The sequence below is a fragment of the Diabrotica undecimpunctata genome, chromosome 4 (assembly GCF_040954645.1).
Source record: "Diabrotica undecimpunctata isolate CICGRU chromosome 4, icDiaUnde3, whole genome shotgun sequence".
Lineage (NCBI taxonomy): Eukaryota > Metazoa > Arthropoda > Insecta > Coleoptera > Chrysomelidae > Diabrotica > Diabrotica undecimpunctata.
The window spans coordinates 110497140-110524230 of record NC_092806.1 but is presented as its reverse complement, the minus strand read 5'-3'; the positions used below and the strand labels follow the sequence as shown (position 1 = coordinate 110524230).

The 27091-nt window shown below is 33.2% G+C and overlaps 1 long non-coding RNA gene across 1 annotated transcript in view; it reads left to right on the top strand.

The window, feature by feature from the left end:
* LOC140438346 (uncharacterized) overlaps positions 1–26641 on the top strand; it is a 375953-nt gene extending 349312 nt beyond the window's left edge. The window contains exon 3 of the long non-coding RNA XR_011950506.1: positions 26534–26641. This is a non-coding gene — a long non-coding RNA (uncharacterized lncRNA). The remainder of the gene's footprint in view (positions 1–26533) is intronic.
* The last annotated feature ends 450 nt before the right edge of the window (positions 26642–27091 follow it).

Below are 27091 nucleotides of genomic sequence, written 5' to 3'. Positions count from 1 at the left end.
TTTATACCGTCGATGGTGACGTGGTTTGGGTGGAGGTTGGCGTGGAGGTTAGCGTGGGTATTGGCGCGGGCATTGGCGCGGGGGTTGGTGCGAACATTTCTGACAGTAGGATTTTGAATGACGGGTGTAGCGGACGATATTTTTTGTATGAGAGGTCTCCAAGTCGAAGGAACCGTTTGCCGTCATCTCTGTTATTGAGAAAATTTGGCATTTTTTCCATTTCTGTGGCTTTTCGAATAATTCTTCGTTTATGGAAGCGGATGGGAGGTATTGTTCTGGAGTTTTCAAAATCAATTTTGTGACCTGTATGAAGATGGTGTTGACCTAGAGCTGAAATTGAGTCGGAATTGCGATCAGAAATGGAATGTTCATAAATCATGTTTTGGATTCTACGATCTACGAAATAAGTCTTCTGCTGTGGAACCACACTATAATAGTATGTCCAAATTACTCTAATTATCGTTTATTGTGATAAGAACTTCAGATTATTTTTCCCGTTCTGTGTAGAACATCAGAGCTTCCATTCTATGTAGAAAACCCGTGATTATGTATCATTTAATTTTTTTTTATAGTAATAAGCACTTTTCATTCTTTTATTTATTCAAAACATTGTCGTTTTTATTGATTCTAAATTTCTATTTCCTGGAATATATTTATTACAATTAAGTAAATTTTTAGTTGGTGAGAAAGTAGTTATTATTGGAAAATTATTATTAAAATTACTGAATAGTATATCAAAACCATAAAATGATGGTTGTTAACGATTAGAAACTGAAAAAAAAACTTCCCATCTCTAGTAACTATAGAGAAGTGATAATCCACATTGCAGTCACTAATTTTTCATGGATTGTAATTGACGAATACCGTGTAAATCCAATGCACTTTGGCCGAACTAATGTGTCAGTTAGATATAATCATCACCAGTATATCACTTAAATAATAGGAGTTTGTATCTGGTTTATAATATTATCAAAAGTGTTATTTTATATCTAAAAATATTTGAATCGGTCATCTTTAAAATAAGCCTAATTTTGAGGGCATGCATCGTATCACTCGCAGTCTTGCACGCTCACCCTTGATTGTTTATCTTTTTCCTATTTATTCCAAGAGAAATGGATCTAAATCATAATTAGGGCATTAAGTCAAGTAAATTTGTAAATAAAATGGTATTAAATTATTTTTACATACAGTTATTATAATAGTATCTACTTTAGACCTCACTGAATATGTGTCGAGTCGATAATTATTTGAGTAGCCTTTGTTTTGTTATTTTAGTAGACTTTGACTGGTAATTTTTATATATACCGTCACATTTATATATGTATATGAACCACCTCTACAAAATTAAGTCACATGATAAATACCCAATACTAGAAAGAAGAGAACAAGCAGAGCAGCATCATCATCAAAAAGATAAAGTTCCCGACGAGGACGATTATCAGCAGCAGAGCAGCAGATGTTCTCTCTCTAGTTTCTACATTCACTCCTGGCTGCTATCTGTGCCCCGGTCGACGACGCTCGTCGAGGTGTCATCGCGCCGCATACATACCAAGTGATTAATGACCTGGTGCATTAGCTATTGACAGGTTGCATTGTCATCACGCGATCGGATGCCCCACAATTCTTTTTATCGAAAGTTGCCCGGCCGAAATTAGCCAGATTTACCACCGATTATTTTTTAATAGGAGATTGATTCCAATGACGATTATATATTCATTTGACTATATAAACAGGGCCGATTTTGATTTTAAGGGCATGTAACTCACTTAGTTTCATAGGAACGTAATACAGGAACAAATACAGGAACGTTTAAAAAACAACAGCTGTTCATTTAAAGGAATATATACCAAATATTAAGTAATAAAACAAATAAACCGCTCAAAATTTAGTAAAAAAATAAGATTGAAAGCAATATATAAATAACGTGTCCAAACTTTTAAAGCTCCCACTCTTTCTAGTAAAATAATAAATAAAGTGATTTGCAATCCAAAAACAATGCATATGTAGTTTCTTTTTAGAAGATTCCAGTAATGAGTTTGGGTAAGGTTCCAGGTAATGACGCATGCGTCCTCCATCACTACAAATACTTTTCAAGATATTCTTGATATATAGCTTTATATTCTTGGACTCTATATTACCACTTCTTCTAGCTGCTAAAGAGTTAAGGCTGCATTTGGGTGCTTTGAAGTAGGGGAGCGTGGTCTATAGTGGGACACTTTTGAATATTTAAGTCATTCAGGTGCATCTTCTATTTTTTTTAAAGGTTTGAACCTATAAAATCAATACTTTGGGTATCCTCGATTATGTGTGAACTGAAGTTTTAGATAGAGTTAAGGACTGCAGAAATGACTGCATAATCATTGACCCAGTAAGAACCATTTGTCCCAGTATGGACCAATATTGGTTCAAAATGGGACTCCTATTGGTTTATATCGGAACACATATAGTCCATACGGGGATTATTTTAGTTGAAGCAGGAGATAAGTAGCTACTGACGGGGAAATTAACATTAAAAATATTAAAAAATTTATTTGTATCAAAATTCACATTACAAGAAGCATTTAAAACATTTTATATGGAGAAAAATCAAACTGGAACTCTAGCTGATTTGCTGAACGTTCCGTTGAACATATTGCGCTAGGTTTTGGTAAACCCTAACGATACTATCTTGTTAATAACATCTTCAACACATCCAGTATAATGACGAACAGTTTTCTTGGTAGGGTATTCCACAATAACAAATCGCCAATATGAATATATGGCTCTAAATCATTGTCCTCGTCATCACAACGTGCGTTTGATTCCATCTCATCGTCTGTTTCGGACTCTTCAGAGCTTGATTGTCCCGTTTTATATATTTTTTTAGGTAATAAATCGAAAAATGTTCTAATTTTTTTAGTTTCTATTTTTTGTCATGCTCCAAACACTTGTTTTGTGACTTTCTGTTTCTTATTTTCTTTTAACTTTTTTTTTCTTGTCTTTGTCTATTTACTTGTAGGACTGCTTTCTTCATCTGTTTTAATCTTTTCAAATGAAGTATAGCACTATCTTCGTAATAATCTTGTAGCTTTCCCCTCGCCCACTTAGGTATTAAAAAATCTGTAACAAAATTAAACAAGCTATAAAAATTATCATCCTTAATTGTTTTTTATCCAATTTTTTTAAGTTGTCATCAATTATCATTTAAGGGACACGATGAATCGGAGCATTCGTTAAATAGAGAACTAATAAAAATGTTTAAGAAATACGATTTGGAATTTTTAAATTTACTTTCTAATTAGAAGACATTTAGCGGTGTATCTAAAACAATCCAGAATGAATAATTAATAGAATCAATTAGTTACATTTTGAGTAACGTTATTGAATCTGAGCTTCAGGAAACCACTTGCTTTTCACTAGAAGTAGATGAAACTACCGATATACCATGTCATTCACAATTATCAATTGTTGTTCGATACGCGTTACGTGGTAATATTTATGAGAGGTTTTTAGGTTTTACAGAAGTGAGTAAAATCCATAAGGCAGAATATATTTTTGTTGTTTTAAAGGACAGAATAAAATTTTTTGATATCAAAAATAAATTGGTAGGGCAAACTTATGACGGCGCAGCCGTGATGTCTGCCAGGCAAAAGTTAAAACTATTGCACCGCAAGCTTTATTTACTCACTGTCATGCGAATAGAATGAATTTAGTTTTGCAGGATACATATAAAAAAATTAAAGAATGTCGTCTTTTTTTGCCAGTTTAAGCGGATTTGCTTCATTTTTCTCAAGTTCGCCTAAACGGACTAATGTTTTAGAACACTTTGTTTTGAAAAAAATGCCAACAGTTAAATCTCGGTTAGTTTTCACTGTAGCAGATTTTCGTGAACTGCTTCTGGAAGTTTTTGATTTTATTATTGAATGTGACGATTTTGAAAGTGATGATAACATACTTTTAAATAATTCTTTTAACATACATTTAAATATTTTTAAGAAATTGTTTACCCAAATTGATTTGATATTCAATGTTGTTCAAAATCAGTCAACTGACATTGTTCATGCCAAAAATAAAATAAAAAAACTGGTGCAAAATCTCAGAGATTTTCGTAATGATAGTAATTTCCAGTATATACGCAGTGACGTTTTGGACTCGCTTGATATTTCCGAACCCCCCAAAAACAAAAACAAAAAAACGATGATGATTGAAGTCGTTTGACTAAACGGTATACCTATCTGAGGAGACAAAAAAACCTTGCCGACTTTATCTTTAAAGCCATAAGCCGCTACTGATCCGTACAGAGGCATGAGAATCCGATGATATCAAAATCGAACGTGGGGTCTGACAGAGATGTATACTATCACCCTTGCTGCTCAGCATATACTCTGAGGAAATCTTTCAAGAAGCAGTAAAGAATGTTGAAGCCGGAATTCCAATTAATGGAGAATGTATCAATAACATCAGATACACACATGATACGGTGGTATTCGCTGACAGTTATGAAGCCCTCCAGGAAGTAATGAATAGAATTACAGAAGTCAGCGAGAGATGTGGACTTTGAGAGATGATGTCTAATAAAGAACAACAAATTGAAAGAATCAGTGTAAATGGTAAACAAACGGAAAGAGTAAAAACATACACCTACCTTGGTACGAACGTTAATGAAAATTGGGACCATTCCCTAGAAATCTGGACTGGAATACACAATCGATTTCAGGTTTTGTTAACTTTAAATTTACATTTATAGTCAAAATGTAGTATTGCTTTATCGCAAAAAATGGTGTAATATTATATGATAAAGAACGATTTTGTAATTTTGGAGATCATGACTTAAAGAATTACAAATCCTGAAGCAAATAAATAAATATAAAAATAAAAAGTAAACTGCTTTATTTGGGCTTATATGAGATAAAAAATATAAATTACTCTAAATATTTTTCTTTTATTAAAGAGAAAACAATGATATTTTTGGTAAAAATAATCTGCGAAAACCTTTCTACATCAAAAACCACCTTTTTAGATCAATAGTTAGCTTTGACCATTGCCAACTTCGACGCGAAGATGACTTTGCAGAATGACCTTTACAATAAACAACCTATTATCTATATTTTTCACTTCAGCGTTGAACAAATAACAAAAACAATTTTCTCTATTAAATATCAAGATTTATCGATTGACTATGGTAATAGCCCGACTATAAATAATAGAATTATAAGCTTTTTTATTTGGAATTTAAAACTCCACCATTAATTTTATGTATGATTCGCATGATTAAAAAACCATAAAGATATAAAACTGCGACCTGCCGTAAATAAACACTCGTATTACTTATACAGCCCAACATAAAAGATCGGACATCTTTGTTTTTATTATTTGCAGAAAATTTTCGAGACGGTGGAGCATTCTTCAAAAGACACCTGAGTACGTTTTATGACCGTCATATTCTGTATTTTATTTCTGTTTTATCGTATTTCGCGGATGAGAAGACGAAAGCGCCATTCACTACAGGGGTGGACTGCCGAAAAAGAATGCCAGGGTTGGAAGATAGGTACTCAAGGAGCGTGTACGTTGCGCTAATATATAAACAATACAGCTATTAAAAAAAGATATAGATCAAACTGGCAACAGGTGTATGTTTTCAAAAACTCGATAGTGTGTAAAATTTTTATTAAAATCAGCTATAATCGTTTTCATCGTTCTTGGCGTGTGCGTGTAAAAACGCTTGCAATAAGTTGTTTCATCTGTCTTTCCTTGTCTAAGCTCGATTCGTTTACCTCCTCCAGTGGCGGAGCAAAATAGAGGATGTCAAACGAAATAATAGTTATAAAAGAAAATTATAAATTATTTTTCATTAAATTTCTAATAACGGAATATACGTATAAATTGCGAAGAAGTATTTTTCTAGCTTGCAGTACAATAGGACAGGATATAACGAAAAAAGCATTTTAAAATGATTTTGAAATATACCCAAAAAAGTGTTAATTATTTAACCCACTTTAATTAAAAAATGATACAGATTTTTTAAGTTTTAAGCACTGTAGCGAATTCTGAACTGTTACAACGTACTGACCTTGATTAATTAGCTAATCAGTCAGCGTCTTTACTGGAACTGTCTTCATCATTGGAATCTTCCGCCAAATCGATGATAATCCTACTGTCATTTTCATTATATGTGACCATTTTTGCCCAGTCATCCTGAATTAATTTTTCAGTATGGTTAACACAACTCGCCTACACTGCAGGTGTTGCCTCAGTAAATGCATCGCCCCAAACTTTTTTCACTGTTTCATCTCCACGTCCATGTTCTCCAATATGACGATCATAGTATTGTTTAGAAATGCCCCAGACCAACTCAATCGGATTATATTGACAGTGATATGGAGGCAATCTCAAAACCTGTTGCCCATGTTCTTGGAGTAGCTCGTCTATAACGTACCTGGTATTTTGTGGTTTATTCTGGCGACAAAGACTCAATAGCTCTGTCTTGCCCGAATCGTCATCAAAAATTATTTTTTTCGCTCGTAACCATTCTTGTAAGTCCGATTTTTTCCAACTGGCATTCGGTAACTTTTCTATTAAAGAGCTATGGTATGAGGCATTATCCATAATAATTAGAGATGGTTCCTCCAACATTGGTATCAGCTTTTCGGAGACCCACTTTTTAAAAGACTCTTTATCCATAGAACCATGATAGTCTGCACTCTTCAATTTCGTAGAAAACAGTAATCCAGCATCTTTAACAATTCCTTGCCTACTTCCGGCATGTAAAACAACAAAGCGTTTACCTGTATTTTCGTGTCCTTTTCTGATGCTTTTCACACAGTCATCTTGCCAAGTACGTTTATATGCCCCTTTTAGGAATATCCATGTTTCATCTAAAAAAACGAACTGAAGTGGGCTTGAACTTAAAAAATTTCTCATATAATGCCTCAAAAAATACAGTCGTTTGGAGACAATACATGGTTTCTCACATAGCACTCGTCTACTATTTTCTAGTTTGTATGAAAACCCACAATTTTTCATAAGACACCACAAACTTGTATCAGAACCGTCATAGAGATGCTTGTTTCTTAATTGTGTATTTAGAACTTTAATTGTAACGTGCTCTCCTTTTGCTTTCATGCCATACAGTACATTTCTAATCTCTCCTTTTATAGTATCGCTGACATCATTAGTCTTTTTTTTTGTACATTACGTGACTCTCCTGGTGTAGTAAGAGCTGCCCCTGTCTTGTATTCACTCATTATTCTTGTCACTGTGCTAAGACTGATTTTCAAAGCGCATTTTCCGCTACTCGTTCATGTACCGATGATAACGAAAGCAAATGTCCGTTGTTTTCTTTTTTAAAATACTCCAATAAATGAACTACACATTGTCGCATTTCTCCTGTTATCATTTTTCCCGGCATTTTTTTTATGAAATAGAACAATTAGTTATTCACAACAAAAAATAATAAGTAAAACTGTTCGGAACAAATTCCAACAATGACTAAAATCGACTAAAACAACATAAAATATCAATGGTAATTGCTACAATTATAAACCTATTAGCCAGCTCATTCAAGAACAATGCCACAAGTTATTATTGCAATGGGTATCGGAATAGAGAGAGTTAATTTATAATAAACTGAAATTTTTAAGGTGTCGAGAGTATTATTTTATGTAATGGAATTCCACACAGTAAGAGCTCAAACTATTAATTAATTAAAAACTGTTTACTTATAAAAACTATTTCATCAGCTACTTCAAACCTGCACAGATCAGGGTAACATGTTAAAAAAAAACACGTCACTGCCAGCTATCTGTATTCTTAAAGAGGCCGAACTTATCACCGACACCGTATCGGCCAAACGCATCGGTGTTATTGCTACAATACTGGGAGACGTTAGTGGTCTCTTCATTCCCTTCTCATCGCACTTTACCATGACGAACGTGACTCGCACAAATGAATTACGCATCTGTGTATCAGAGAGAGACGAATATTAAAAATTCCGTAGTAGCTTATTTCAGGCACACGCCAAGAACGATGAAAACGAGTATAACTACTTTCAGCACGCGTTATATACCATCTTCAGAGCTTCTTATAAAGAACAATAAAGAACAACAAGATATTTCCTTCCATATTGTTTGTATTTTTTCTTGGCATATGAGCAATATGAGCTGATATATTTGGTAACGTACTACTTTTCCCCTATATTTTAGGAATTCTACTATATATTATAGTATTTAATCGGTCCACAGAGCTTTGTGGTTTTTTATTTTATGTAAGACCTTTTGAGCTTTTTTAAATGAGGGTTCTTTGAGCGGCATTTCCACGGTAATGTGTAGATTTCTTCTTTGTGTGATAACGTTATTTCGACGGTTCTTAATATATTTTGTCTATTCTTCTACGCGTTTTTTGTCTTTGACTATAAAAACTGGTCTTTATTATTCTTAATGTTGGCATAGAGGCCAGTTCTGCACCGAAGTATTTTCTAACTGATGCTCTTCTATTAAGTTTGCCAGCTCTTTAATTGCCATATACTCTACTGAACCCATGCCAGTGTGACACTTTCATGTTTTGTCAGTCTATCGAGTTTCCTACATTTTCACACTAGCCTACAGTCCACTTTAGGGCTTATAAGATCCCCATGGCTGCTTGGATATCTGTTTATATTTTGATCCGCTTTAGCTCAAAAGCCCCGATAATAATTTATCTTCTACAGTGCAAAATTTTAAAGATCTCTGCCTGAAATCCAAAGATTTATTCTCCTAGTCTACTAAAAATTTTCACCACTGAATGTTCCAGCACCCAATACTTCAGAAATTATAGAGCCGTCTATGTACCAAGTATAAGCCCAGAGTCTGAGTCGAGTGTTTCCTCTGCTCCATCCCTCTCGTGGGTAAATTTTCACTTAAAGTACTTTAGGCGTGTATTTGTTACTTTGAAATGGCCAAAAAATTGTTTCAGCTGGTAATAAGCCAGTCGTAACACAATAACAATACTCATTATCGTTTGGGGTGGGTCTCAATATGAATAATAAAAAGATAACAGTTTGAAAGGAATAAAAGAAATACGAAATGGTACAAACCTTCAAAGAAAACTTTGCTGAAAAACTGGGGTATGGACGGCAATTTTTTGACCGAAAAAGCTTTTTGCTTTAAATTATACACGTAATGTACTTAACAAATACATGAACTTTATCATAATATAAAAAACGCAATAAACGAAAATTTAGTGCTAAAGTATCTTTTCACACTTAACTCAGAATTACCAGTTCAACAATCTCAAGCTTATTCACTCCTAAGCCAAGTGTCTTGAAGCAAAGAAAGGTAGGCACGACCCTTCAAAGGCAGTTTGAAATCTAACCTTATCCCTTATCTGGTCATCCCAAATAAAACAATAAAACAGGAGAGGTAATGACATAATAAAGAGGGCAGCTCCTGAAAGCGGCCCAACAATAGAACTCAAGAAAGACAATTCTTTCTATATGTACGTAATTAAACAAAGAAGGACAAAATTATAAGAACTTCCGCTAGTTATCGACACAAAAATGTACTTAAGAAACTAGTTACTTAACATCTATCACCATGTTACACCACAACCAATATGGTGTAGTTAGACGTAATAAAAACAGTCTACGAGATAATATAGGAATACCGTGGAACAGCACAATCAAAATTTAAGGGGAGTTATGACCAAAAAAATGAAAACTCTACAACCTGTAATCTAACCGTTACGTTGCTCAGGTTTTCTCTATCTATAATATCTCATTCTCGCCTCTTCTTCTATAACTATGTGTAACGGAGGGAGGTCCAGTAGGTCCTCCTAAACTACGGTTGGTATGCTCCGCATAACCCCTGTGTTTCAAGGCCAACGAGTCTTTGCATCTTGTTTAGTTTGATAATCGCGCTTTAATGCTATACTTTAACTTAACTTATGACAGTCATCCCGTTCTAACTTTACTACACGCAGCTCTATCTATTTCTCTATTCATAATACCGATCTTAGGTACCCTAGGCTAAATCCCATATATTAGGAGATTTAGATGCAAGAAAAAGCAACTCTATTATTGGCACAGAAATAAAAAATATATTAAATTTAAAACAGAATAAATTAGAAATAGAAACTTAATGAAAACAAGGTACATCAGCCGTGTCTCACAAAATTAATACGCCGAAATCATCATCATCATCATCATCAATCAGCCCTGAGTTGTCCATTGTTGAACATAGGCCTCCTCTAGACTTTTCCATCTGCTTCTGTTCTGCGCCTCTGCTATCCAATTGGTCACGATTCTTTTGAGGTCGTCGGTCCATCGCGTTGGGGGTCTTCCTCGGCTTCGCTTGTCAGCCCGTGGTCTTCATTCAAGCAGTTTTTTGTCCAACTGTCGTCTTTCATTCTTGCAACATGTCCTGCCCATCTCCATTTTTGCCTTGTAATATGTTCGATAATGTCTTCCACTATGGTTCGTCTACGAACTTCCTCGTTTCTTATTGTATTTCTTAAGCTTATTTCAAGCATTGATCTTTCCATCTTTCGTTGTGTCCTTCTCAATTTTTCAGCTGATGTTTTTGTGAGAGTTAGCTTTTCTTTTTAAATGGATCGGTATATTTGTTTTAAATACGTCTCTCATTTTTACGAATGCAGCCCAACCCAGACTTATTTTTCTGAGTAGCTCGCATGTTTGGTTATCTCGCGTTTTTCAAATACACATATTTTTCCACAAGTTCTATATGCGACTTTTCGATTTAGCTCATAGGGGACGAGATTGGTCATCATTTTTGTTTTTCCATAGTTTATTTTTAAACCGACTTTCTGTGTTACTTGCTGTAGTTGTTGTAGCATACCTCTGGCTTCTCCTAAGTTGTCTGTTATGAGAACAATATCATCGACATATCTGAGATGATTGAATATCTTTCCATCGATGCTAATACCCTTTGATTCCCACTCTAGCCGTTTAAATGCGTACTCCATAACTGTTATAAATAGTAAGGCGACTTACTATTAGGCGAGAATTAGTTGGCGACAAGGTATCTCCCTGCCGCACCCCTCTGCCAATTTTTATCTTCTCAGTCATGCAATGGAGGTTAACGGTTGTTGTCGCATTTTCGTATATATTTCAAATAATATTTGCATACCTGTGATCTATTCTGCATTCTGATGGTGCTTTTAAGAGAGCAACTGTTTCGACTGTGTCAAATGCTTTGTGGAAGTCGACAAAGATAAGAGCAAGGGGTCTGTTATATTCGATAGACTTTTCAACTAGAGTTTTAAGGCATTGCAAATGGTCGTTTGTTCCGTTTCCCGCTCGAAATCTTGCCTTTCTTCTGATTGATAGAAATCGAATTTTGCTTCTAATCTGTTTGTCAGTATTCGAGTAAAGAGCTTGTATAGGTGGTTAAGCAAACTAATTGGCCTATAGTTTTCGAGATCTGATTTATCCCCTTTTTTGTGAAGGAGGATTGTAACCGAATTCTTCCATTTACTTGGAATGTTTTCACTATGCAGACATATATTAAAAAGTGTTTGGATTCGAGACATCAAAAGTGGACCTCCTAGTTTAATTGTCTCAATGACTACACCATCTTCCCCCGGAGCTCTATTATTTTTCATATTTTTGAGGGCATGTTGAATTTCCTCTCGTGATGTATCTGGTATATCCTCCGATCCTACATTATGTACCTTTTGTATTGGTTGTTCGATGAGCTCTGGACTTGAATTTTATATAATGTTTCATAGAAACTTTCCACTATATGTAATATGCTTGGTCTATCTGAGATAATATTTCCATTTTTGTCTTTAAGTTGGAAGATTCCTTTTTTGTCATTTTCCATTTTTCTCCTCAATGCTTTCATGCTTTTGTTGTCTTCTATAGTTTTTATAATTTTCTCGTTGTTGTATTTTCTAATATCCCGTCTGATGGCTTTGGTGGCTACGCCGAAATATGTAATAAAAAATAAACCCGTATAAAACACGATGGCAAATAAAATGAAAAATAAACATTCCTATTAGTATATTCTCTGAAAATAGATTTTTACTTCTATAGAGAACAACGTAATAGGTGCAAAAATATTGTATATACCAGTATATCAAAAAAGAAATAATACAGACACCCTATCAAAATTTGCAAGTCCACTCCTGAATGTATACTTTCAGTCCCTCTCCTATAAGTTATATATCGACAATAAAGGAAACAGGACTTTAGTGTTGCTATGTCCGGATATATAAAATGTATGGAATAATTTATTTCTCTACCACAAGGCACAATGAATGAAAAACTTTTTGGAAAATGGACACCTTATAATAAAACTGTACCAAAGGAGTATTAGTAGAGAAGAAAACAAGTCCACCTTATTAAAACGGCGAATGTACTAAAAAATATATGTTGTTCATATTTAAAAACTACTTCATTTATAGTATAGCAATTCTGTACCACTAGGTTAAAGGTTAAATGTCAGAAAAACTTTTATAAGAATGATAATCTAATTAAAGGAGACACCATGATACAATTTCAAACTAATATGCATTAAAAATAATTATAAAAATCATTCAAATTATTCACAGCTTCCAACTGCACTTAAGAAAAGGGTAAATGTAAAACAACTAGCATTATATTATTAATATTCCTCATAATATCCATCCTTTGTGTTGTTATCCTTTCAATAACGTCTGCTACTCCTGATATTTTGCGTATAGTAGCGTTGGGTATTCTGTCACGTAGTAAAATCCCTAACACTATTCTCTCCATTGCCCTTTCCACAACTTGTAGTTTACTCACTGTTGTTCTTGAGAGTGTTAGGGTTTCTGCGCCGTTGGTCATCGCTGGCAAAATACACTGATTAAATATTTTTATTTTCAGACACATTGGTATCTTAGACCTAAAACTATCCTTTATCTTTCCAAATGCATCCCAAGCGAGGTTTATTCCTCTTTTCAGCTCGATTGTTTGGTTATCTCGACTTATCTCTCTGATCTCATGGCGTAAGTATTTATAGGAGTCAACTGGCTCAATATCTTTGTCTTCTACTGAGATGTTTTTGTTGTGGACTAAATTTGTCATAAATTGTGTTTTTGAAAAATTTATTTTAAGACCAACTCTTTTTGTGGCAGTATGGAGTTCTTGGAGCATTATCTGTGCCTGACCAAAGCTGTCTGCAATAAAAACGATATCATCTGCAAATTTAAGGTTATTTAAAAATTTTCCATCTACATTGATGCCCTTTTCGTTCCAATCTATTGTTTTACAAGCGTATTCTAGCAAAGTTGTAAATAATTTAGGAGACATGTTGTCTCCTTGCCGAACGCCTCTTTCAATACGAAAGGTCCCAGTATCTTCATTAAGTCTTACACGGGCTGTAGCATACTGGTAGATGTATCTGATGAGGGATATGTATCGGTGATCTATTCTACATTGTGTTAGAGCTTGGAGCATTTCACTTTGATTGACCGTATCAAATGCTTTTTCAAAGTCGACAAAGACAAGTATCAGGGGTCTATTATATTCAATGGTTTTTTTAATCAACGACTTAATGGTTTGCAAATAATCATTTGTTCCGTATCCAGCTCTAAATCCTCCCTGCTCCCAAGATTGATAGAAGTCTACTTTTGATGTCAACCTATTAGTTATTATCTTTATAAACAACTTATAAACGTGAGATAACAAGCGTATAGGTCTATAATTCTTTAGCTCTGTTATATCTCCCTTTTTGTGCATGACTACTATAACAGCTTTATTTCACTGAGATGGTGTAACCTCTTTTGAAAGGCATAAGTTATATAATTGTGTCAATGCTTTCAATACTGTCTTTCCTCCTGCTTTAACTGCCTTAATAACGATTTGATCATCACCAGCTGCTTTATTGTTTTTCATTCAATTTAATGACTTTAAGACTTCTTCGATTATTATTTCTGGGATATCCTCTGAACCCACATTCTGGACTTTTCTCAACTTGGTGCCGTCTTTCTTACCCCTTTCTCTATATAATTATGTGTAAAATTCTTCAACTACCTTAATTATCTTATCTTTATCTGTTACCACTTTTCCATTTCGATCTGCGAGCTTAACAATATTCTTCTTATCTTGAGCTTGACATCTCTTCGGCGCCTTTAAACTTTTATTTTCATAAGAAGAGATACTGTAAGTTGTTGAAAGTTCTCATTTACTCGTCTTTTCTCAATCTTGGCCAAACATAGACTACTCATTTTAGAAATCACAGTTAAATTTCGATTGCGTTTTATTGCACATATCAAAAAAGTTTGCGTTCTTTGACTTGAGCCTATAGATAGCTAACAGAAACCCATTGCGGCAAGGTAAAACTTAATGGAGTAAAGAGAATGGTGACCAGCATTGACGCGCTCGGCCACCCTAGCCTTTATTGGAAAAGAGAGTACAAAACCAAGAAACCTTATTGCAATAACGTCTACGAAACCTGCATTCATTCCAAAAACTAATGTAATAATAAAAGCTTATTTTATTTAATCTAATGTATTTATCATTATCATTTTAAAAAATTTGATAAAAAGCATCAAATCAAAATTAAGACAAAGAAGATTGTAACGAAAAACAGCTCAGATGGCTAAAAACAAGAAGATCAGATGGTAATAAGTTGATCGTACACACAAACTTTACAGAGACCTCGTTGCTAAGAATCGGGGACTTCATGAGTGTGGGTAAGGATATGACTGGTAGAAAAAAATAGATACATGGCAGATAGAAAAACGGTAGATAGCAATTAGCTAACAGTTTAACAAAAGAAAATCAAGAAATACTAAATTCTAGGAATTGCAAAATGAAGGGACTATAATAAAAAAAATTATATCTTCAATAAAATAGTAAACTTAAAATGATGTATTTATTCATTACTCAAACAAAAATATAAAGGGACACATATTGCCGTTAATAACCTTGCTAAAAAGATTGCAGTCTTTAAAAAAAAAATAGAAATAAAAGTATATTTAAAACGTAAATTAATTTAATTATTATTGAAAATTGCTCAAAAATTGATAAATAAAATACTCAAGACTGTAATACATTTTTTAACCAAAAAAGCTTTTTAGTTCATGCTTTAGAAAAAAAAATTGACACATGACATTCTTCTAATATCAAGAAAAGTGCGTAGCTTTTCAATAAATATAAAATAAATCATAATATAAACATTTAATATAACTACATAAAATTTTTAAAGAAAAACATCACGTACTAATAATTAAAATCAGTACAAATTCAATAATAAAAAGGGTTTGCAAATGTGTCTCTAATTAACCGTAAAAAAAGTAATAGTCTATTTAAAAATTTACTCTCACTTTAAAGGGTCGTCGGCATCGGGAAGGCCATATGCTAAAGCCAAAGAAGAAGAAGGTGGTAGAGGTCGACAAAACATAAGGGTGAGAAACGCTCAAATAGTTTTCTTCTCATCACAAGAACTGTAAATTTACGTCTGCTGACATTGTGACAGTACTATGAAATAAAAGCAAAATATGGGCGTTCAGGTTTTATACGTTTAGTCAGACTAATTAGAATAATACAGACGTCTTTATTAAATACTTAAGAGAAAGAGGGCATAGCTGCATTTGCAGTACACAGACATTTTCATAGGAGGATACTAATTTTTCATCTTAATTGTACCCAGACAAAATTAATAGCTTGGAAACTTACGAATAAACGTAGTAACAATCTACAAAATGTTATTGGTACAGAACTGACTAAAATTTTAAATTCAAGAAAAATTAAACCCCTGCAAGATAATAATATATTGGAACCAAATAACAATAGTAAATGTGAATTACATACAAACAAATATTATACCGATTACGCGGGGTTCAGACAAGGAAGCGTCTTGTCTCCGAGGCTTTTTAAAATACTAAACCTCACAGGTCACTTTCAGAAAACCTTATCGAGATAAAAAGAGGGAATAAGAATTGGCTACGAAATAATAATCACCATAAAATTTTTAGACGATACAGTAATTATGGCTGAGAGTACGGAAGAACTACAAACTAGATGCAGTAAATAATGAATACATCCAATTAAAACTTGACATTAACATTGATAAGATCAAGTGTATGCTAACATCGAAGGGTCTTACAAATAATTCATAATGAACGCTGTGTGGAAAGCACATAGAGAGAATGAACATCAACTCTAAATTAGATCCAGACAAGAAGAGCAGGGTATTATTATGTGACAGTAATCTGAATACTGTGCCGAATGTTAACTATTGACCCAACTATTTATACTTTTATATACCTAAGAATGTTAAGAATTCCATGGACGGCCACCAGTCAGCAACGAACGATTAATATTATGACATTGGAGCCCAAGTTAGTCAAACTTTCGCATTTGAATCGGTATCAATAGAGCAATATAACTGTTATTTTGGTGTCCCCAAATCTTCAGTCACTCGTGCTGATACAAATTTAAACTCGGAAAGCTAACTAATGTCTCCAAAATACTTTCCACTTTCAAGTGGGATGTCCTGGTCTCTCTCTCTCTCTCTCTCTCTCTCTCTCTCTCTTTCTCTTGACGTTATGTCGTGTATGATATATCTTCTTAGATTGCTGTTTCTGCTCATTTTTATTAATTCGTACACTGGTCTTTTGCAGTTTCCTATAATCTGGTCAAAACATCTTATTTGGGGATCTTTCTTGTGGTCTTGGACCTTTTACCTTCCCTAGAATAATGAGTCTTTCCATATTGTCTGTGTGTGTGTGGTATCATTACATATTCAAAATAATTCAAAAGTGTTTAGTGGACTTACCTGTGCAGTGCTGATCTTTAGCTATCTTAAAATCGAACTATGTATTTTTTAATTAGCCTATGGAATTCCTGGCATTGTTTCCCAATAGAGCATTTCACTGGATTATCTTTCTCCTTTCCGATTGTCTCTGTGTGCAAGATTCAAATTCGCGTACATTAGTATTGAGAATATTAAACAGATTTGAAAGATCAATGTCATTTTTAGGTTTTTTGAAAGGTTGCCTTTCCATATTTTGGTCATCTTTTACATAACGATCTGGGATACATTATAAATCTACGATTTCTCTCCTCCTATAGTGTCTTGTATTTGTGATTTATCCTCCTGGATACAAGTATGCGTTTATAACTCCAAACTGGTCAACCTGGTTCGGTGTGGGTGACTGTTATATTGCATAATCCCTATCACAAGTCTCCGAAATTTTTAACTCCAGACTAATTATTTGACCCTATTTTGAACCAGTTATTTGAGATCAATCAAGTATTCTTGGCTGTTCGCAAGAAGGGCTGCGTAAAGCTCGGATTTTTTGTTTTTTTTTTTATTTATTGAGATGTTCTTTTCATACCTTCTAAGTGGTTTCCTCATAAGAGGTTCTCCGTATATATAAAATCCATCTAATCAATTGACTAAACGCGTCTTCAATACAGATATAGTTAATGAAGTATGGTGCATGTTATGAGGCATGATAAAAGACTTTGCCATAGATATTATCTGTGAATATGATGCTGATATGAGGGAATAAATACCTGTTGCGTAAAGTTATAATATATTTATATATGAATCTGTTATATAATTTATTTCATTATAAAGAGGTCGCTCCTGATGGCATAGCGAGCTCTCGTATTCCGTTCGATTTCAGTAATCCGTGGGTTTAAGGATTCAAATCTCGACTTAATTTAGAACAATAAAACAATTAACATAGTAGTTTAAGATACAAAATAGATCTGCAGTACAGCAAGTAAATTAAATTACTACAAACCCTAGAAAACACACAATATGAAGAGTATTCAACGTGATCTCTTTTTTAGCACTTTTATAGTCTGTCACCCTGTTCAAGCATGACTTTCGTGACCTGTGCTTCAAAATGGTAATACATATATGTTTTTGTTGTTTAGTTTAGTCCGTAGTCTAGAATTACATGTCAGTGATGTTTTTTTTTCAACTACAGTGGACATCATTAAAGGCGATGAGGTAACGGACTTAGTATCTTCCGATAATTCAGCGGATGAAGAGGTTACTGTGTGCATACCAAACGTCAGGAAGAAAATTTTTTTAGACCACGGCCTATAAACTTCAAAAGCAATTTACTATTATGCGCTCATAATTTAAAAATTACACCTCATATGGTTCAATTTATTTAGGGCTTCTATAGTTATAATTCTCTCTCAACCTATTAATCAACTTTTTCATTTTTTTTTTGGCCATAGAATCCAAAAAAATTGGATAAATTTAGAGTTTTTAGATTTTTTGTTTAGAATGTCTGAATGTTTCTTTATAATTATCAAATATAAAATATTTTAGTAATTAATAAAAAAATATTCATACATTCTTCATGACCGCATACATTCAGCATATTTTAAAAAGACAATTATCAAAATTTATCCAGCTAAGTAGCTTTCCTCTTGAACGTAAAAAAACTGCGACCAGTAAGAATAAGTGTTTTCTTCCTGCGCACGTCAATTCGCAGGAATAAATTTGCGAGGTATCGCTTGTCATAATTGAGAATTATTTTTGGTATTTTTGAACTAGTTGCTGAACTATAATAAGGTCCATACGACAGCTGGAGATTTACAACCGGATGTTGTACAGTTGTCGTACATTTAGTCACTTAATACGATTTCGTGGTTATCCACAGAAGTCAAGTCGAACATGAGCGTCGAATAGTTGGTTAGCAGTCGTTGACAGATCAAAATTACGAGTACAAAGTAATTTAATATAAATAGGGTGTCCTGGATTTATGAAATTTAAAGAGTAACCTATTTCATATAATTTGAATAAAACTACATTAGGAAACAATTGCTTTTGTTTTCCTGATTTTGTTGGTTTTATTGGATCTAAAATAGTCACTATGTAGGAATAAAATTATAATTAGTCTATTGTCGGAATCTATTGATATTGTAACCATTTAACGACCCATTAGAAACGGTGGATGCCAATGGGTAACAATATAATAACCACAAAGTTTGCAGCCAATGCAAAACAATAAAAGTCACAACTTTCTTTGGGAACCAATTTTTAGGCCTCGTCTAGCTCAGTCTCTCAGGTGTGAGAACGTCTTATCTTAGAAGTAAATCTGAAAAATAAGTTTGGCTGGGACAAATATATCAAGATATTAACTAATTATATTTATTATATATAAAAAAGAGAAAAATTGTAATTTTAATATTAAATTAAAATCAAAAAAAATCTTGCCTACAGCTTTACAAAAAAGATTTTTAAATGATACTTATAGAACATTAGCTTCTGATGTCTTCAAGCAGTTGGACAGGATTGCAGCATGTACCTAGTTGTTGGTTGTTGGTTCCAGTTGTTGATATTTATATTAAACTCCAGGGAAATGTTGAGTTCTCATAGATACCAACTGCAATGGGTATAATACATTGTAAAATAAAACGTAGTCTGTAGTTTTAGGTTAAGTCAAATACAAAATTATAAAAAGACAAATATAAAAAAAATTGATCAGCTAGTACTGTACTCCTCTTCCAGAAAATTTTTAGCAATATAAATGAATTTTTAATTTTCAAAACTAATCTCCTTTTCTATGGACTTCCCTACTTCTGCATTGAAGTGACATGACAGAGCAGAGTTCCCAACTGACAGATATACTTTTTTGACTGAAGTGTGGCATCGAAATTTAGATATTTTTAATATATTAAAATTTAGATCTTTAGAATATTTCAAATATTTCAAATATTTTTAGAATAAAAATAGTAAAATAAAAGAGACAAGATAAAGAGTAAAATCGAAAAAAAAATTGAAATATAATAATCATTTAAAGAAAAATAAAAAACATGTGACGTTTAAAACACTACAATATAAATAGATAATTATTTCACAATTTCCAATTCTACAGAAGTTAACCCTTTTTTGCCCGACGGGACTCGAAAACTTTAAATCGTTATGTTTTTGTTATTTCGGCAAAAGTTGGCGTAATTCCTGACAGGACTGAGGCGTACATTGCGTACAACGTTTGTCTAACCCATGGTACAATGAATACACAAGGTATGATATTGCGCATGACATTTGACAGCTGGCCCAGGAGTGTGACGTAGTTAAGATCGCCTGAACCACCTCGAACCCATTATTACAGCTTAACGTACACATTAATTTTGAAATTATGGTTAAAAAGTGATCTAATTTTTTTTAAATGTTTTGTTTTGGTTATAATTGAATAAAAAATATATTTTCAGTAGCGTAAAACCTTTACTTCTCCTAGAGATTCAGGCAAAATATTTATTTTTGTTTTCATACATATACTAATAATATAAGTACTCTTTTTGTATGCAAATCCCTTGAAATTTAAAAATTTTCTGCAGAGGAAATACTATGAATAGGCAAATAGTAGTAGATTTGCTTATTCTGATTCACTGACACTCACTTCCAAGCAGTTTTACTGAAATAAAAACAAAATAGAGTACAATAGAGAAAAATCTGTTTTACAATTCAATATGGTATTTTAGATGAGTTATAATGAAATTTAGTAAAATAAAGTATATATACATTACTATAACCTACCGATTATTATATGCAAAATTTACTTATCAAACAATATAATAATATGAAAATAAGACAAGAATTAGTTCAAACGCAAAACACAATAAATATCGTCTTTAGACGACTTTACACCGGCAAGACAGAAAGCTTGTATAAAAACAAAAGTTCAACAATAATATCGGTTATCAATGGCGACTATTGCAAATTGCAAGTTATGAGATAATAAATATATTTTAAAGTATCTCAATACTGACTGAGTCATCTATTTTATAATAGAAAAATAATTTAGATATATGCTTATATACCTATGTGTCTTTATACAAATGGTGTTTAGTTACTATTTATTTATACTGTATAGTATTTTTTTGTAAAACTGAAAGTTTTTATTTGCCATTGTATATCTGGTTTTGTACCTTTTTCAAAGTACGCTGTGCAATTGCTTGTTGCAATAGTGACAATGAAGATAAAATCTTTAGGTTTCATACATTTCCTAAAGATAGCGTGACCAGAAAACTGTGGATTATATCTTGTTGTAGATAGGATAATTTTAATTGTAATACTGCAAGCATTTGTTATACACATTTTAAAACTGAAGATTACCAAAGAAATCTACAACAGGAACTTTTAAATTACGTTTCTAAAAAGGGTCTAAAACTCAAACCTGAGGCAGTACCTAGTCTTTATTTGCCTAAATCAACATCGGTTACCCTTTTAACCAACCAAAAGAAACGCGTACAAGGAGGCGAACACAGAGAGTCCAAAAAGTATGTTGAGCAGCTTCTTACTACTTCTAGGTCAACGACGTAAGTCTAAATCTTTATTTTTATTAATTATTAGTCATGAAACCTTAAATGGTTTTTTCATATCGATTTGTTAAGTAAGAAATTAGCCTCAGCCTGCTATGCAATTTGCAATAAGAACTGTTTCGGAGGAAATCAATTTAGCATCTTCCAAAATAACATATTTTTCTTTGTTAAATCATGTTATCATTATTAAAATATACAATGTTATCATTATTATAAACAATACCAAGATAATTTTATGTGTGAATATTACAAAAATGTCATTTTAAATATTGTGCAATATTGTGTGCCCTCACTACACTCATATTCGATGGCCAGCTAGCTCATTCGATATAAATAAAGTTGACTTTGTCATTATTTATTTTGATTTTCTGTTTAGTTCAGTAGGTATATATACGTAAGAATTTTGTGTACCTCCATTACCACTTTTCTGTATCTTTTTAAACATCTGAAATATCGAACTCTGGAGTATAAATTAATTAACCTGTACCTACGTGTAATAAAAGATAATTAAAACTTGTCTTATAAAGGATATCTATGTTTTATAAAGGATAAATATTATAATAACATAATTTTATCATCTCTTTATAATTACTTTAATTAAATTAGCCAAATTATATAAAAAAACTTAAAACTAAAAGTCTTTCCTATACAACTACATTCAAATGTTGCGGGAATAAGCGATCTTGACTACGTCATGCGCGAAAGCGAACCGATTTTGGAACATTATGTATCATACCTTGTGTATTCATTGTACCCTGTGTCTAACCTAAGAAAATATTTCATCGGGTGTATTCGCTGACAATCGTCGGTAATCGAATTTATTGTAACAGTAACTGTTGCCGGTGGACGCTTGTTCATGCAAGCACACTTATTCGTGTTTATCATTATTGTTCATACTGTTCCTGCGGCATTTTATTTATGAATCAGACGCAAGACACTTCAGGGTAAGCACCAATAAAACATTTATTTTGTTATGATGATAATTACATCTCATATTACTATCCAATACCTTGGGACTCTCAAGTCCCGTCAGGATTCAAAACATGTTTTTATATTACTTTCTTTTAGAATGGGAAGTAAATGGAAGGATTGTATGAAAAGGCCTTTATCAGAAAAGGAACTAGAAGAACTGGCAATACAAATTCTGGAGCTACCAGATGATGTCGAAATTAGTGAATATGAAGACAGCGATTCTGATGACGATAATGAAATAAGAGATGTTGGTCCATCTGCAGCTGAAGAAAGTGAATTAGTTGAAAATGATGTAGGTAAGATTGAAGAATCAGGACTAGGAGAAGCTGTGGTTGAAGACTAACTAAATGAATGCGTTGAACCTCTTGAAGCTAACCGGAAATGGCGTAAGAAAGATGTTTTCGAAAATTTTCAAAGTTACCACTTAGAAGAAGGAGCAGTGAGTCCAGAGTTCGCAGGATGCACAACACTTACAGATGTTTTTGTTAGATTACTCGGAGATATTGTGGAGAAGATTGCCTATCAAAGTAATTTGTATGCAGTGCAGAACAACAAGATACTGAATATAAAGAAAGGTGAATTACTGACCATTATCCGGCTGAACTTTCTAATGGGGTACCATCAACTTCCCTCGTGGAAAATGTACTGGAATACTTCACAAGACTTACATGTGCCTCTTGTTTCGAAAACCATATCAAGGAATCGTTTCGAGATGATATTAGCAAATCTACATGTCAACGATAACCAGGAAATTTCCAACGACAATAAAGATAAGGCACTTAAAATTCGACCGATGATAGATACTCTAAACAAACAATTTACTACATGTTATCAGGGCACAAGAAAACTTAGTGTGGATGAAAGTATGATACCTTGAAACAATAGAATCCGAAAAAGCCCATCAAAAGGGGCTACAAATTATGGTCTATTGCAGACCAAAATGGGTTTATGTTACAGTTTGACTTATATCAAGGCAAAAACGAAAAATTGCAGATCGAATTCGAGAACTATGGTTTAGGATAAAAAGTAGTCCTATCATTAACCAAGATGTACTGGAATCAAGGAAGAATTATTTATTTTGATAATTTCTTTACGAGCGTAAAATTACTCGAAAGACTAAAACTAGAAAATACATTAGCATGTGGTACAATTTGTAAGACCAGGAAGGACTTGCCTTGAAATTTAAAAGTAAAGGAATTGCAACGCGGAGATTTTGATTATAGCTATTCTAATACTAACATTGGTTATTTTGAGTGGATGGATAACAGAGCAGTTAACATTGCAACTAACTTTCATGGGTCAGAAGTAAAACATGTTTCGAGAAAACAAAGAGATGGTTCGAGTCATGCCCCAGCGTTGTAGAAGACTACAACAAAAATATTGGCCGCGTTGATCTTGCCGACCAACTACGTAGTTCATACTGTGTAGATAAAAAATCACGTAAATGGTGGCACCGTTTATTCTGGGGCATGTTGGACATTGCCTTTGTCAATTCATATATTATATACAATAAATTATTCGAAATAATCAGCCAGCTGGAGGCAAGAAGATCGGTTGCTATGAGACTTTTAACATACGTCACTGAAGCAAAGAAGCGAGGCTCCCGAAGTTTGGAGTCATCTACACCTAACAAAAGTAAGAAGGATAATTACAGCGCGTTGGATGACGTCAGATTGGGAAATTTGGGAAAACACTGGCCTCTTTTTACCACCAATAGGGGAAGATATGAATATTGCAGCTCACTTGCAATAGAGTCTAGACCTCAATTAAAGTGTTCAGTTTGTGGTGCCTATTTGTGTTCTAATTCAAATAAAAACTGTTTTGCGATGTACCACGGCCTTCCTACTTCGTGAAGAGTAATCATTTATAAAAAATAATAAAAGCTTTGATTTTTAGCATTTTTTTATAGCAACAGAAATCGCTATCTCCTGACAGAATCTCCTATCCTAATTCCTGACGGGACGAGTCCTTGTAGCAGAACAATTTAAAAAAAAAATAAATTATGCTTAAGCTATCTTATTAAATCGATAGATGTAAGAAAAATTGTTTTTTTTTTGGAAAATCTTAATTTGGGCAATTTAGGAGCATATTTTTCTCAGGTAATTAATAAAATAAAAGACCCAAAGAAACTGAAATAATACTTCCATTTTATTGGACACAGCTGGTTTGATTACAGCTAGTTTTCAATAATATCGATAAAGACAAAAAATGTATCTCATAGGGTGACGACCTAGAGTTGTTTTTAAATCCTTTTAAATAGTGTGAATATCATTGTTTGAGTGCTGTCTCTTTCTTCATTCGATATTCTTGCTTCCAAGATATTTTTAAGATTGGACGATGAAAGCACATTTCGGATGCTTCTGGTTTATTTAAGATATAGCTTGCGGTATTTTAGCGTGCATATCTTAGCTTCTTATGACTGAACATAAACAAAATCTTAAAAGTTTTGGCCTTAGCTGTAGATTGACATCTGAATAGGAAAAAAGCTTTTACAGTCTAATGAAACTATTCCTGTCTTCTGAGATTCTGGTTCTTATTTCTTGTTTAGAATCAAGCGTGTTAATTCAAGGGACTTGTTAACTTATTTTTAGAAGCAATACAGTATTTTGAGTATTCTTGATTGTTCCCATTTATTCCTTTCTTTTTCCTGTATCTTCATTGCGAACGACATGCTTCACTACGTTATGTTTTATAATCGATCAGAGTTTAGAATGGAATGAGTAGTCATTTGACTATCTGTTGCTTGATATTTGGATATAATTAACTTTTATTTCCGTATTAAATTTTTGTAGTGTTTCTTTAAACAGTAATTTTAACTACAGGTTAAATAGCATAAAGGACAAAACGCAGCCTCGTCTTACATCCATAGATTGTATGTTAGTACTGTTAGAGTCTTGGTTGTTAATTCTTCATTAATATAATCGGAGGCTTCTCGAAATTTCCTTTATATTATATCATAGAAAGCTTTGCTAAAATCTACGAAGCAAAGAAACTAATCTTTTTGTAGGTCTTTAGACTTTTAATTTACGTTTTGAATTAAGAAGATTACTTCTCCAGGCATAATGATTCCATCTAGTCTTTCCAAACTGAAAGCTTTCCTTCTTCTTCACATTTCTTATATAACCTACTGTAAAATATCTTTTATATAGCCTGTAAATAATATTACGATTATGACTTATAAAATGTGTTAGTATATATTCACTGCGTTTCTTCTAGTTGATCGTTAAGATATTGGTATGAAAATTCATGATTCAAACGTTCTTTTGGGATTTGTCTTGTGTTATTAATTTAGTTGTAGATTGTGTCCAATAGATTGATATCGCCTTATATTTTTAAAAAGTTTAAGATTTCTGGGTATATTTTTCCTGGTTCGGAAAGAAGATTCAAGCAGTTTACAAAAAATGCTTGAGAGAAATAGCAAAACTGCTCAGATACGTAGCTGAACGCTTCCTGTCTACAGACGTGAAGCAAGTAAGAGTGCTCGAGATAATGGAAGAAAAGCTAGTAAATTAGTCGCTGAGGGTAATAATCACCCAAACCAGACATTGCGAGAACAGGGTATGATGTTTTTCCATAGATGGAAACACAGAAGACCAAAGCAATAAATACCAAATTCTTAAACAAATAATAAGATGACAAAATAAACACGTAGCTATACCGGAAAAATACATGAAGTTAAATTGCAAGAAGATAAACGCTTTAACCAGAGTCAGGCATCACGAAGATAAATAGATTTAGACACCACAATAAAAAAATATTAAAAACGAACAAAAAACCAGCCTCGGCCAACAAAAAAAAACTAACAGATCAGCTCGAGCCACAAAAAAGTATTACTAATAACAAAAACACAAAAAACTGGACGAAAGACGCCGGGTTAACCAACTGGGCGATGATTTATCATTTAAGATGGTAGCAGGATTATAGTTATTTACGCTCTCCAGCCTAATTAGGGGAAGTACTTAATGTGGTAGTCCTTGAACGCAGGATTCCCATGTGACAAGTATTTTGCCAATTTGTAGCCTTTATAGCGATTTATCGTGCTATCGGGCGTGAGGAGGTCTGTAGCATTGAGGCGAGGTGAAGTGAATCAATCCCCCTCACATCAATGAATTGTATCACCTATATATAATTTTCTAAGGGGTGTGCATGTCTCGCATGATCTTAAGAAGAACTGTTAATCTTAAGAAGATTAACAGTTTATACTCTTCCCGTAGATTCGTTACCGTTTCCAACATAGTAAAACATGTGAGCAGGTTTTAATTTCCGGGCTTTTTCATATAGTTTGACTTCGCTTACTCTTACAATGACCAGTTTTATTTCTTTCAGTTTGGTTTCCATTTCCACAATTGTATCTTCTGAAAGCAGTGAACTAGGATATATTTATGGAAACATTATAGTCTTTTATGACTGATAATGAAAAAAAAATGTATATACAGAGAAAGAAAACGGGCGACTTCAAGATAGGTAAATAAATATTTACTACTAATTACATCACAATAGAAAGGCAGATATCAATTTAGAGATGAGATGTAAAAAAATAAGTGTGTGTGTGTGTGTGTGTGTGTGTGTGTTTGAAGAGTTGGTTTGGAAGCTAGTCCTTTAGCCTTATAATTGTAATACAAGATATTGGTTTTTAAGTAATATAACTTTAAAAAGAAAGTTACATATTAGTTCAGATATTTCTCTCCAGTCTAAGGAAAGAAAATGGGTGATGTTTATGGGAGTTTGAATTTTAAGATCTAATAGTTTTAAATACACCTGATATATTATTGCATCAGCATATCCCAAAAGCGATAATATTTAACTTAGTCAAGTGAGCTGGGAATGCGCAGGATTAGTTTTCAGACGTGTCGCTGTCAACTTCTTTGGCATTGCTTATTTAAA